Source organism: Dermacentor variabilis, chromosome 8 (genome assembly GCF_050947875.1).
Source record: "Dermacentor variabilis isolate Ectoservices chromosome 8, ASM5094787v1, whole genome shotgun sequence".
NCBI lineage: Eukaryota > Metazoa > Arthropoda > Arachnida > Ixodida > Ixodidae > Dermacentor > Dermacentor variabilis.
In genome coordinates, this window is record NC_134575.1 from 145152147 (window position 1) to 145166477 (window position 14331).

The 14331-nt window shown below is 48.1% G+C and overlaps 3 non-coding genes and 4 pseudogenes across 3 annotated transcripts; all 7 read right to left on the reverse strand.

The window, feature by feature from the left end:
• Nucleotides 1-59: 59 nt before the first annotated feature.
• LOC142591961 (5S ribosomal RNA) lies at nucleotides 60-178 on the reverse strand (annotated as a pseudogene).
• Nucleotides 179-704: 526 nt separating this feature from the next.
• Nucleotides 705-823, reverse strand: LOC142591688 (5S ribosomal RNA). Its single transcript, XR_012830489.1, has one exon. It is a non-coding gene; the product is annotated as a 5S ribosomal RNA (ribosomal RNA).
• A 525-nt stretch (nucleotides 824-1348) lies between these two features.
• On the reverse strand, nucleotides 1349-1467 carry LOC142592222 (5S ribosomal RNA; annotated as a pseudogene).
• Nucleotides 1468-1991: 524 nt separating this feature from the next.
• On the reverse strand, nucleotides 1992-2110 carry LOC142591856 (5S ribosomal RNA). The gene has a single exon (XR_012830582.1). It is a non-coding gene; the product is annotated as a 5S ribosomal RNA (ribosomal RNA).
• Nucleotides 2111-2639: 529 nt separating this feature from the next.
• Nucleotides 2640-2758, reverse strand: LOC142591721 (5S ribosomal RNA; annotated as a pseudogene).
• A 5688-nt stretch (nucleotides 2759-8446) lies between these two features.
• On the reverse strand, nucleotides 8447-8565 carry LOC142592118 (5S ribosomal RNA; annotated as a pseudogene).
• A 525-nt stretch (nucleotides 8566-9090) lies between these two features.
• On the reverse strand, nucleotides 9091-9209 carry LOC142591699 (5S ribosomal RNA). Its single transcript, XR_012830490.1, has one exon. It is a non-coding gene; the product is annotated as a 5S ribosomal RNA (ribosomal RNA).
• Nucleotides 9210-14331: the final 5122 nt, after the last annotated feature.

Below are 14331 nucleotides of genomic sequence, written 5' to 3' on the forward strand. Positions count from 1 at the left end.
TGAAAAAAAGAAAAAACAAGACGTCACAGAAGCACGCAATAAAAAAGCAAAAAGAACGGTCCCATCAGCACTCGGTGTTCCCAGGTGGTCTCCCTCCCAAGTACTGACCGAGCCCAATGCTGCTTAGCTTCGGGGATCGGACGAGAACCGGCGTATTCAGCATGGTATGGCCGATGGCGAGAATGTGCTGTTTACGACTGCACCTGTATCGTGCTGCTATGTTGTGCAGTCGCCGAATGTATTGCTACAGTGTACAGCACGTACGCGGCAGTCTTTCCGTGAACAATACACGCACGCGTCGTGTACGTTCATCACTCCGTTTGTGGTTGTTCGCTGCATGCGTGCGTGCTAGTGCTCACAAAAACAAGAGGGCGAGCGCCACATTTTGCGCGCGTTGCAGCCAACAAGGTGCCACTTTATTGATGCGTTGTCATCGAGCTGTATGCGGGTGTGATAAGTAAGCGGTTAGAAGCTTGTGCGACTAAATTTTGCATCATTACGTATACCGCTTACCACCGTCATCATTCCGCGTACAATATCGTGTAGTGGCCTGAATATTGTTGGTGTTACACTTCGGCGCTGGCTCTACCAGCAGGCTCCAGTTGAACGTAAGTTACAGTAAATGCAACCACCCACACGTTGTGCAAATGAAAAAAAAAAACAAGACGTCACAGAAGCACGCAATAAGAAAGCAAAAAGAACGGTGCCATCAGCACTCGGTGTTCCCAGGTGGTCTCCCTCCCAAGTACTGACCGAGCCCAATGCTGCTTAGCTTCGGGGATCGGACGAGAACCGGCGTATTCAGCATGGTATGGCCGATGGCGAGATTGTGCTGTTTACGACTGCACCTGTATCGTGCTGCTATGTTGTGCAGTCACCGAATGTATTGCTACAGCATACAGCACGTACGCGGCAGTCTTTCCGTGAACAATACACGGACGCGTCGTGTACGTTGATCACTCCGTTTGTGGTTGTTCGCTGCATGCGTGCGTGCTAGTCCTCACAAAAACAAGAGGGCGAGCGCCACATTTTGCGCGCGTTGCAGCCCACAAGGTGCCACTTTATTGATGCGTTGTCATTGAGCTGTATGCGGGTGTGATAAGTAAGCGGTTAGAAGCTTGTGCGACTAAATTTTGCATCATTACGTATACCGCTTACCACCGTCATCATTCCGCGTACAATATCGTGTAGTGGCCTGAATATTGTTGGTGTTACACTTCGGCGTTGGCTCTACCAGCAGGCTCCAGTTGAACGTAAGTTACAGTAAATGCAACCACCCACACGTTGTGCAAATGAAAAAAAAAACAAGACGTCACAGAAGCACGCAATAAAAAAGCAAAAAGAACGGTGCCATCAGCACTCGGTGTTCCCAGGTGGTCTCCCTCCCAAGTACTGACCGAGCCCAATGCTGCTTAGCTTCGGGGACAGGACGAGAACCGGCGTATTCAGCATGGTATGGCCGATGGCGAGAATGTGCTGTTTACGACTGCACCTGCATCGTGCTGCTATGTTGTGCACTCACCGAATGTATTGCTACAGCATACAGCACGTACGCGGCAGTCTTTCCGTGAACAATATACGCACGCGTCGTGTACGTTGATCACTCCGTTTGTGGTTGTTCGCTGCATGCGTGCGTGCTAGTGCTCACAAAAACAAGAGGGCGAGCGCCACATTTTCCGCGCGTTGCAACCCACAAGGTGCCACTTTATTGATGCGTTGTCATTGAGCTGTATGCGGGTGTGATAAGTAAGCGGTTAGAAGCTTGTGCAACTAAATTTTGTATCATTACGTATACCGCTTACCACCGTCATCATTCCGCGTACAATATCGTGTAGTGGCCTGAATATTCTTGGTGTTACACTTCGGCGTTGGCTCTACCAGCAGGCTCCAGTTGAACGTAAGTTACAGTAAATGCAACCACCCACACGTTGTGCAAATGAAAAAAAAACAAGACGTCACAGAAGCACGCAATAAAAAAGCAAAAAGAATGGTGCCATCAGCACTCGGTGTTCCCAGGTGGTCTCCCTCCCAAGTACTGGCCGAGCCCAATGCTGCTTAGCTTCGGGGATCGGACGAGAACCGGCGTATCCAGCATGGTATGGCCGATGGCGAGAATGTGCTGTTTACGACTGCACCTGTATCGTGCTGCTATGTTGTGCAGTCGCCGAAGGTATTGCTACAGCATACAGCACGTACGCGGCAGTCTTTCCGTGAACAATACACGCACGCGTCGTGTACGTTGATCACTCCGTTTGTGGTTGTTCGCTGCATGCGTGCGTGCTAGTGCTCACAAAAACAAGAGGGCGAGCGCCACATTCTGCGCGCGTTGCAGCCCACAAGGTGCCACTTTATTGATGCGTTCTCATTGAGCTGTATGCGAGCGGGTGTGATAAGTAAGCGGTTAGAAGCTTGTGCGACTAAATTTTGCACCATTACGTATACCGCTTACCACCGTCATCATTCCGCGTACAATATCGTGTAGTGGCCTGAATATTGTTGGTGTTACACTTCGGCGTTGGCTCTACCAGCAGGCTCCAGTTGAACGTAAGTTACAGTAAATGCAACCACCCACACGTTGTCAAATGAAAAAAAAAAACAAGACGTCACAGAAGCACGCAATAAAAAAGCAAAAAGAACGGTGCGATCAGCACTCGGTGTTCCCAGGTGGTCTCCCTCCCATGTACTGACCGAGCCCAATGCTGCTTAGCTTCGGGGATCGGACGAGAACCGGCGTATTCAGCATGGTATGCCCGTTTTTTTTTTTTTTTTTTATTGCCGGTCTTCGACATTACTCAGACGGTACAGTTAGCACACACTTGTGTATCACAAATTCCAATCGTTGGAGGAGGAAAAAAAAACGGAAGGTGCGTAAGGAAAGAAACCGCACAATAAAGCCGTCTGTCCATATTGGACTGGCTTTGTCATTCTAAAATTCCTTCATGGCTGTCAGGGGTTCTAGCCTCGACAGCCAATCCGGTACACATTCTTGTATTTTATGGATTTCAATAAATCGCGACATACATTCCTTGAAGTAAGCACGAGCTGGCCTAGCATCAGGATCGCAATGGTACCCTGCCATACGAGCCCGCCATATACAGTGTAGAGCATTTAACATAACAAAGTCATAGGGAACCCCGTCGTCATCTTTAATGGCCAGATACCTGATACCTTGGGGGTCCACCGGCAGCTCTTTCTTCAGGGTTCGCTTTAAGACGTCCCAGAAGAAAACTGCCGCCCAGCAATGTAGGAAAACGTGATCTATATTTTCGGGCTTCTTGCATATCAAGCAGTGCGACCCCCAAGGTACGAGACAACCCCGTTCCTCCAGAAACGTCTTCACGGAGAGCGTTCCTGTGTGTAGCTTAAAGAAGAAGGTCTTTACCCCTGGTGGCACCTGCATCTGTTTTACTCTTTTAAGTACATCCTGTCCTGGCCCTCCACTGTATATGGCTCTGTATAAGGGCACTGGGAAAACAATGTCGCATACATCTCTATACAATGTTTTCCTTTTCACATCACAAAGGTAATCATTTGTAAAACGAACAGAAAGGAAGCGTACACTGTCAACAACTTCCTTGAAATAACCACGCAGAGTTCCAGTCAAATTTGCCGTGCTAACAACATGTGCCGGCAAAGCGTTACTCAACCTTAGTTGACATACGGCGCGCAGAAAAGGATCGCGAACATCGCGAAAAAACAAAAATCGGTTTACAACTTGACGAACAAAAAGATGCGCCAGGCCCACACCCCCATCCTTCACTCTTCTGAACAAATTTGTTCGGCTGCACCTTTCCCATGTTGATCCCCAGATGAAAACTGCGAACACTCTGTGCAGCCTTTGCACATTTACTCTAGAACAATACAGCGTTTGCAAGACGTAATATAACTTAGTAATAAAAAACACGTTACAAATTGTCGCTCTTGCAAAAATGGACAGGTTAGTACTTTTCCATTTGTCTACTTTTTCTTTCAGTTCCTTGGTTTGGTTCCTCCAGTATTCGTCGCTGCTATTATACCTGTCGAGGGGAACACCCAGATACCTGGTCGGAGTTTTCACCCAGTTCACGTTCGCGAAATAGTCGGGTGCAGAAAACCAGTCCCCGTGCCACAGGCCTAGCGATTTGCCCCAGTTTACTCTGCTACCCGTTACGGCGCAGAAATGTTGTACTAAAGATATGGTTTCCGTTACACTTGGTTTGTCAGTGCAACACACTGCAATGTCATCTGCATATGCGAGCAACTTCACTTCGGTCGCTGCCAATCTGAAACCACGTATTCCGTCATTTTCATTAATTGCTACACACATTGCTTCTACGTAGATAGCAAATAATAGCGGACTGAGGGGGCAGCCTTGGCGCACTGAACGCCTGATGTTAATGGGGGCCCCCAGACACTTGTTAACAATTAATCTTGTTGTACAGTTCTGGTACGCCAAGGCCACGCCCTCAGTGATGATGGAACCGACATTAACATGATCTAAGATGGCAAACAAAATAACGTGAGCGACACAATCGAACGCTTTCTCTAGGTCGAGCTGAAGTACTGCAACACGGCCACCGATGACGTCACAGCACTCGAGCACACATCGCATCTTATGGATGTTTGAAAAAATAGATCGCCCTTTGATGCCACAAGTTTGATGGTCTGCGACTATTTCCTTGATGACGCCTTGAAGCCTGCTAGCTAATACCTTCATAAATATTTTATAATCGACGTTTGGTAGTGAAATCGGTCTGTAGGATGACACAAATCTGAGTTTGTCTATTTGATCGCTCTTCGGTATTAGAATGGTGTGCGTTTTTCCAAAGGAAGGTGGTAATGATTTCTTTTCGTATGCGTCATTAAATACATGCGCAAGCAAAGGCGCCAGCTCTCTTTTAAAAGCTTTATATAGACCCGCGCTGAGTCCATCAGGTCCCGGTGATTTACCCAAGTTCAAATCGTCGATTGCCTTTTCGACTTCTCTCTCCCTTATTTTTTCCTCTAATCGCTTTTTTACGTCATCGCTCAAACGTGGCATGCGATGCAGAAAACCTGCTTTAAAACCCTCAACATTCGCTTCCTGAAATGCGAAGAGCGAGTGATAGTACTCAAAGAAGGCGCGCTGAATGCCATCACTGTCTTCAACGACATTCCCATTCACTAAAATCTGCTCGACATGGTTTCTTCGTCCATACGCCTTCTCAAGACCCAGCGCCCTTTTAGTGGGCGTCTCCCCTGCCGCTAGTGCATCCGCTCGTGCTCGCACGATGGCTCCTTGATAGCGTTCCTTGTCAAACAGTTCAAGTTTTTCTTTGACGTTTCGCACATCGTCTTTGTACGCACCAGGCTCTTTGCACTCAAGCGTTAGCAGCTGCCCAAGCAGTGTTCTGAAACCCTTTTCTTTCATTTCCTTCTCGAATTTTTTACAACTAGATCTTTCTATTGCTTTCATTTTAATCTTTTCTTTAAAACATTCCCACTTCTCGACGATTGTTCCCGCAGCATCACATTGAACTTCATTAATCGCATCCCGTACTACCTGTAAAAAGGGCTGGTCATTTAGTAACAAGGCATTCAGTTTCCACATATCCCACTTAAATGCATGTCGCTTTTTCATTATACCTACGTTACATTTCACAAGGCAGTGATCTGAAAACGACACTGGTACTACACAGTAACCGTGGCATCTTGGAATCATATCCAATGAAATGTACATTCGGTCCAAACGCGCATGGCTGCTGCCCTGAAAACGTGTAAAAGTCACTTGACGCCCCCCTTCCAGACATTCATAAACATCATCGAGTTCATTTTCATTAATTAAATTTGATAACACTTCACTGCTTCGGTCACGCACACCTGCATTATTGACTCTGTCTCCAGCACTCAACACACAATTAAAGTCCCCTAACATCATCACGCGCATATTACAACAAACATATCGTGAAAGGTTCGAAAAAAAACGGGCGCGCTCATCTACTGAATTCGGCGCATATACGCATATGATGCGGAACTCTGAATCACCCATAACAATATCACAAAGAACAATCCTTCCTGACTGACACGAAAAAATGCTCTGAATCTGCAGTCCAGGCAGCTTCTTCACAAGAAGAACGCACCCTCCAGCCGTGCCTACAGCATGGCTAACCACCGCAAAATACCTAGTCGTGAAACGTCGCACCATGCTCCCGGTCTCCTCCTCTCCTTCAACCTTAGTTTCCTGGACGGCTAGTACGTCTATGTCGTGGTCAGTGACCAAACGTAGGACCTGACTTTGCCTACGACTAGCCGCCAGCCCTCTCACGTTTAATGTGGCAATCCTCAGGGACGGTATTTGAGCCATCTTGATCTAAACGAAAAGTAAAGTAGGCCCGGAGCATGGTGCTTACCGCTCACGACTAGCCATCGGCTAGCCGCCTCCGGGACCTCCCGGTTTGTTGGTGTCCTTAGACGTGGCCGCTTTGTCGGCAGGCTTCCTTTCAGGCGGTACATTGGGCTTTGGCTTGTAGCCCATCCGCCTCCCATGAGGCGTCTTCGTCGGTGGTCCCTCACTGGTGCTGGGTGCCCGATCCTCGCGGTCCTTCGTCTGATCGTGGGTGCGCTTGACGGAGGCAGCAAGAGCCCCAGTACGGTCGTCGTCGGTGACGCCCTCGTCCTGTTGCATTGCGGTCGCGTCGTCAGGTGCGTCTTCACTGACGCTTCCCGTCGCCTGCCCCTCAGTCGTAGCGACCTGTTCCGCCTTACTCGGTTTCTGGGTAGCCTCAGCCGCCTTTCCGTCCACTTCCAGAGTCGTCGACCCACTAGTTGTAGCTGTCGAGACCGTGTCACCGGTTCCTTTAGCCGCATCCTCCGCCTCGGCCACGTCCATCACGTGCTCTGCCGCCACGTCAATAGCTGGTGAGCCTGTCACAGCGGCATAAGACTTCACGCAGTCCGCGTCAAAGTGGCCGAAACGTCTGCACCGGGAACAGCGGGGGACTCCGCACTCTTGGCGGACGTGTCCCGTGCCGTGACAGCGCAGGCACTGCATCGGTCGACCGGCAACGACGACCAAGGCCAACTCAACGCCGACGCGGATTTGATGAGGAAGGTCCTCAACCTTCACGCTGCCCTTCAGTTTGAGGAGGACGGTCCTGGTCGTTGAGGTCTTGGTCCCCATGCCGTCCACGCGCCACCGCTCACGGCTCACCTCCTCCACCTTGCCGAAAGCCGCGAACGCCGTCCGGACGTCCGCGTCGGCAACGCCGTACAGCAACCAGTGAAGCCTAATCTTCACTTGCTGGTCCTGCGGGTCAACGATGACGCACCGTCGTCCCTTAACTTGTAGTTCCTTAAGGTCCAGCATCCTTCTTGTGGCAGTCGCGTCGCTGAGGGTCACTCCCCAGACGTGGTTGATCTGGTACGCCCCTATGCATACCACGTCAGGCAAGAGTCCCGTCGGCAGTAGGGCGTCTCTAAAATCCTCGACCTTGTAAGGTCTGGCGCGAACATCACCGTGCAAAAATACGGTGTTAATCACCACTTGTCCTTTAGGCAGTTGCGGCAAAATAAAGGCATATTCCTTATCGTCACTCAGCCTGTTTCCGCGGCCAAAAGTAGCCGCTGTCGCTGCTCCACTGGAGCCCATGATTCTGCTGACCGCTCAGCTCGGCTGCCGGAAGCAGAAAGCATGGTATGGCCGATGGCGAGAATGTGCTGTTTACGACTGCACCTGTATCGTGCTGCTAGGTTGTGCAGTCGCCGAAGGTATTGCTACAGCATACAGCACGTACGCGGGAGTCTTTCCGTGAACAATACACGCGTCGTGTACGTTGATCACTCCGTTTGTGGTTGTTCGCTGCATGCGTGCGTGCTAGTGCTCACAAAAACAAGAGGGCGAGCGCCAGATTTTGCGCGCGTTGCAGCCCACAAGGTGCCACTTTATTGATGCGTTGTCATTGAGCTGTATGCGGGTGTGATAAGTAAGCGGTTAGAAGCTTGTGCGACTAAATTTTGCATCATTACGTATACCGCTTACCACCGTCATCATTCCGCGTACAATATCGTGTAGTGGCCTGAATATTGTTGGTGTTACACTTCGGCGTTGGCTCTACCAGCAGGCTCCAGTTGAACGTAAGTTACCCGCCGTGGTTGCTCAGTGGCTATGGTGTTGGGCTGCTGAGCACGAGGTCGCGGGATCGAATCCCGGCCACGGCGGCCGCATTTCGATGGGGGCGAAATGCGAAAACACCCGTGTGCTTAGATTTAGGTGCACGTTAAAGAACCTCAGGTGGTCAAAATTTCCGGAGTCCTCCACTACGGCGTGCCTCATAATCAGAAAGTGGTTTTGGCACGTAAAACCCCAAATATTATTATTATTATTATTATTGAACGTAAGTTACAGTAAATGCAGCCACCCACACGTTGTGCAAATGAAAAAAAAAACGAGACGTCACAGAAGCACGCAATAAAAAAGCAAAAAGAACGGTGCCATCAGCAATCGGTGTTCCCAGGTGGTCTCCCTCCCAAGTACTGACCGAGCCCAATGCTGCTTAGCTTCGGGGATCGGAAGAGAACCGGCGTATTCAGCATGGTATGGCCGATGGCGAGAATGTGCTGCTTACGACTGCACCTGTATCGTGCTGCTATGTTGTGCAGTCGCCGATTGTATTACTACAGCATACAGCACGTACGCGGGAGTCTTTCCGTGAACAATACACGCACGCGTCGTGTACGTTCATCACTCCGTTTGTGGTTGTTCGCTGCATGCGTGCGTGCTAGTGCTCACAAAAACAAGAGGGCGAGCGCCACATTTTGCGCGCGTTGCAGCCCACAAGGTGCCACTTTATTGATGCGTTGTCATTGAGCTGTATGCGGGTGTGATAAGTAAGCGGTTAGAAGCTTGTGCGACTAAATTTTGCATCATTACGTATACCGCTTACCACCGTCATCATTCCGCGTACAATATCGTGTAGTGGCCTGAATATTGTTGGTGTTACACTTCGGCGTTGGCTCTACCAGCAGGCTCCAGTTGAACGTAAGTTACAGTAAATGCAGCCACCCACACGTTGTGCAAATGAAAAAAAAAACGAGACGTCACAGAAGCACGCAATAAAAAAGCAAAAAGAACGGTGCCATCAGCACTCGGTGTTCCCAGGTGGTCTCCCTCCCAAGTACTGACCGAGCCCAATGCTGCTTAGCTTCGGGGATCGGACGAGAACCGGCGTATTCAGCATGGTATGGCCGATGGCGAGAATGTGCTGTTTACGACTGCACCTGTATCGTGCTGCTATGTTGTGCAGTCGCCGAATGTACTGCTACAGCATACAGCACGTACGCGGCAGTCTTTCCGTGAACAATACACGCACGCGTCGTGTACGTTGATCACTCCGTTTGTGGTTGTTCGCTGCATGCGTGCGTGCTAGTGCTCACAAAAACAAGAGGGCGAGCGCCACATTTTGCGCGCGTTGCAGCCCACAAGGTGCCACTTTATTGATGCGTTGTCATTGAGCTGTATGCGGGTGTGATAAGTAAGCGGTTAGAAGCTTGTGCGACTAAATTTTGCATCATTAGGTATACCGCTTACCACCGTCATCATTGCGCGTACAATATCGTGTAGTGGCCTGAATATTGTTGGTGTTACCCTTATGAAAATGAACCATGAGTTTCTGTAGAGGACGTTATGTGTTCCTAATGTGACATCAGACATTCATAAGAAATGCATCGTCTAATGTTTTTTGGCATCACAAGTACATCAGAGACTCAAATGACTATGCACTTTAGGATTTCTGATGAGAGGAGTATACAGCTTTTTTGTGTTATTGCTAATGTCAAAGTACATCATATATGAATGTGTACGATGCCAAGTCGTGAAAAATTCTTTGTAATGCGATAGCATTAAATGGCTCATGAGCCGGAGAATCCGGCATTGTCGGCGTGAGCACTCGATGTACAAAGAGGTTACAAACTCTCAACCTTTCATGGGAGTGGAACCCACTACCTTTGGCGTAATTAAGGCTGCGAACCCACGACCTTTGATTTGATTAAGGCATCGTTAATTAAGAAAGTTATTGAAGATATATATTTAATTAATGCACTCGAACGCACGTATGACCCTTAGTGGAAATCAAAGCCTGTTAATAAATGTTAATTAAGGCGCAGGTGATTATTATGCAGTTAACTAAGACACTCGTACCAGCGACCCTTGGTGCTAATGAAGGCGATGTTCATTAAGGCGCAGTTAAGATACAGTTATTTGAGGCACTCGAACCAACGACCTTTGTTAATGATGACGATGCTAATTAAGGCACAGTTATTACGACCTAGGAATCAAGTCACTCGAACACATTACCTTGTGTGGGAATCGAACCCACGACCTTTGTTGTTAATGAAGGCGATGTTAATTGAGGTAATGTTAATTAAGATACAGTCAATTAAGACACTCGGACCCACGACCTTCGGTGTAAATGAAGGCGATGTTAATTAAGGCACAGTTAAGATACAGTTATTTGACGCACTCGAACCCACGACCTTTGTTAATGAAGATGGTGCTAATTAATGTACATTAATTAGGATCTAGCAATTAAGTCACTCGCACCCAGTACCTTGTGTGGGAATCGAACTCACGACATTTGTTGTTAATGAAGGCGATGTTAATTAAGGTACTGGTAATAATATAGTCAGTTAAGGCACTCGATCCCACGGCCTTTGTTGTTAAAGGTTATGTTAATTAAGGCATATTTAACTAATATATAGTTAATGAAAGCACTCGAACCCATGATCTTGTGTAGGAGTCGTGCCCACGAACTTTGTCGTTAATGAAGGCGATGCTAATTAATGTACCGTTAATTAAGATATTGTTGATGAAAGCACTCGGACCCATGACTATTAATGGGAGTCGAAATCATGACCATTGGTGTTAATGAAGACGACGTTAAGTAAGGTACTGTTAATTAGGATACAGTTAATTAATACACTCGGACCCTTGGCCTTTGGTGGAAGTGGTTCCGATTCATCGTTGGGGGCAGTCTAAGAGACAAAAATGAAGAAAACGATATAACACAGCGTGAGCGCCGAGTACTCTGGAAACGCTTCCGATATATCCGGGCTAGGCACAAAACAACGTCATTTTCTTTCCTTTTTAAAGAGCACTGTAAGTTCGTGTTACCCCGTTATCACATTTGGTAAACAGTGCAAACCGATAGCGTATGCCTTGTTCCGAGCAGTTTGATTTCTCGGATGTGTTACTAGTCTTTAAGTGGCCAACCGAAAATTGTGCAGATTGACATGATCATGACATGGAAAACTGCGCGTAAAAAAATTATGGGGTTTTACGTGCCGAAACCACTTTCTGATTATGAGGCACGCCGTATAGTGGAGGACTCCGGAAATTTCGACCACCTGGGGTTCTTTAACGTGCACCTAATTCTAACTACACGAGTGTTGTCGCATTTCGCCCCCCATGCAAAGGCGGCCGCCGAGGCCGGGATTCGATCCCGCGACCTAGTGATCAGCAGCCCAACAACATAGGCACTGAGCAAGCACGGCGGGTAAAAAAAAAAGAAAAGAAATTGCGCGTAAGCGGCAGCGTCTATTTCCTGGAACGCACTGTAGTACTTCGTTGAAGCACATCGTACGCCAGCGCACATTTCTGGCATATACCACATAGGACAAATGCACGCTGCCGCGACATGTGGGTTTTTCGAGGAAGCTTCGTGGGTAGCACGATCAACACAGAAGGCACGAGCGACAGGAGGGCAACCCCCGCACATTAAACACGCTAACACGAAAGCAAGATACGGACGACAGGGGTGTAATTTGGGCCACACGAGCAGATTTGATGCTTTCCGTGACACTGTTGCAACGGGCACTGAAACATCGCACACACACGTGTCCCTCGGAGATCGCGTCAACGATGTCTGAGGCTATACAGTTGATTTTAACGACAGCTGGAAATTGTTAAAATGAAGTGACCGCGCAGGTAGCACGGGGAGCAGCGAAATGCGTAATTCACGGGTTTTATGAGAGGTAACCGAAGTGCAAATCGTTCGAATAACGTTACAGCAACGGCTTTCTAAAGGGTTAACATTTTCAGATCTCGAAGGCCATGCTTTTTTCTGGCTGCAGATAGCAGAAGCGATTCAAATTGATAATGCGTTATAGAATTTCTTTCTATGCCAAGCTATAGCTTACAATACAGACTTATATGTGGTTCCGTTTGTCTTACAACAGCTATGCACAATTAGGCAGCCGCACAAATCCTCAGATGACGCTGGCCGAGGCATTGGCTGGCCCCAACCGACCTGTTGGTGGCGCCACCCACCGCCCCGTTTTCAATCCAATCCAATCCAATCAGCCTGGCGCTTTGTTTACGAGTCGGTCGGGCGTGCGAACTGCAGCGTGCGTCTATTTGTCGTACAAAAATCCCTCACGTGACCTGATCCTAGGTGCCTAGGGACTGCATCGTTTAGGGATTTTTGAGAAGGCGCGATGCTGGCGCCAAGCGACGCCGTGGCGTGTTCGTCCTCGGCGTGATCGTTCTCTGGACCCCGCGTTGTTCAACATTGCTCATGTGATTGTAGTATGTAACGTACGTACGTGCGTTGCTTGTGTGTTGGTTGTAGGTTCTGCGTTACTTGGCGGAAAGCCGCGAGTAGTGGTGGTGCGGCAGTGCGGCTTTCGCGTCGGTGAGCTCTGGCAGTAGAGAATCTGCGTTGTGTGACCCGTGCTTGCTTGACAATTGAAATGTCGAAGTGGCCTAGCGCATCGGCAGCGAAGTTCTGCGAACCGCGATGTGGCGTCGCCGTGTCCGACTTTGCTTAACGGACATCGAGGGAAGTGCTGCTCGCTACAAGTCATGTAAATGCGACTGCGTCGACCGCCCACTGTTCAGTGCTGAATGTGTGTTAGGTGTGCTGTGCTTGAAACGAGTGGTTCAGCCGTGCAGCGGGGGGTGGTGGAGGAGCAGAGTGGCTTAGGGTCTCCATTCGCACGTTCACAGATATGTGCTCCCGTTTTCGTCTCATTAGCGGCTGTCGCAGGATTGTGGTGTGCTCCTTGCCTAGTATGAAGTTTACGATGCTAACACACAGCATGTTCACGTTTTTCCGTGCTATATGTCATTTGCATGACGACCGAGTTGAAAACAAGGCATATGTATCTGTTGTTTTCGTTTGTGTGTTGTAAATTACTACCTGTTGTGGAAGTTCTGGAAGTCTTATTACGCAAGGAGTACGAGCGTAAACATATAAACATATTTCTATGTGTGTGAAATTATGAATTACCCAGAATAGCCTTTACGACTGATAAGTGGGCTACACAGCCTGTGTGAATCAGCTACCTTTTGTTGCGACGCTCTTCCATGTGGTAGACTGATGCATGGTGCGCGTTTATTTCTGTACTGTTGTAAAAAGCATTTGTTTATTCACTCAATACAAATGTACTGCTTCTTCGCCGCAGTGCATTTTAGTTACGCGGTAAAGGATGCTAAAAGTGGGAGGGGGCCGCTATCACCCAGCATACTATGTCCACTCAGGCGACCTGAGAGGCGGCGGTTGCGCGAGTGTATAATCATAGGGTATAATTAAAGAACTCTTTTTATGACCAGTGACAGTAGCCCCTTTCCACTTTTAGTATGCTTCAACGCAGTACATTGCTTAGGCTTCACCGCAGAACATAGGTGTATTGCAAAAAAGTTAATCTTAAAAAGCTCAATTATGCAACGTTTCTTTCGTAGCTTGCTACACCGCAATACAGAGGTGGAAATAAGCATTGTGCAGTAAAGCATACTAATAGTGGAAAGGGCACATAGGTTTGCTCATTATTTTCAATTGTGATATAATTTGCAAGTGCATCTGTGCTCTTGGTAAGCTTAATTGACAATTCTTTGTACATTACAAATTCATATTGCAGGGAAGCTTACTAAGGCACATTCGTCATTTTGTAACGCAGTATTCACCTTCAATGCAGGAGCACAATGCGGATTCATACCTATGCTTCTGGCTGGACTGCACATGCTCTTTGAGAATTGATTCGTTTTGCATAAGTGCACTGGTACTTTACTCTAAACTGGAGGGCTGAAGTTTATACGGAAGCACAATTTTTATTAAGGGGACAAGATGTTGCCAAGATGGTTGCAGCACAGCTTTTTTTTCTTCCAGGCACCTTTTCTATTAGAAGCTTCCATTGCAGTGTTTCGAGCCTCTTGGAGCCAGCATATAGTGTATATAAAAATCGGACACCGATTGGGAACATCACCTATGCTCTCTGCAATAAGCTGTGCACAGGATAAGTTCATGCCTATATATAGAAAAAAATGTAGCATGACCAGACAAAATAAAAGGGGGTGGGCTGCAGCAATACTAGGTGTTAAGT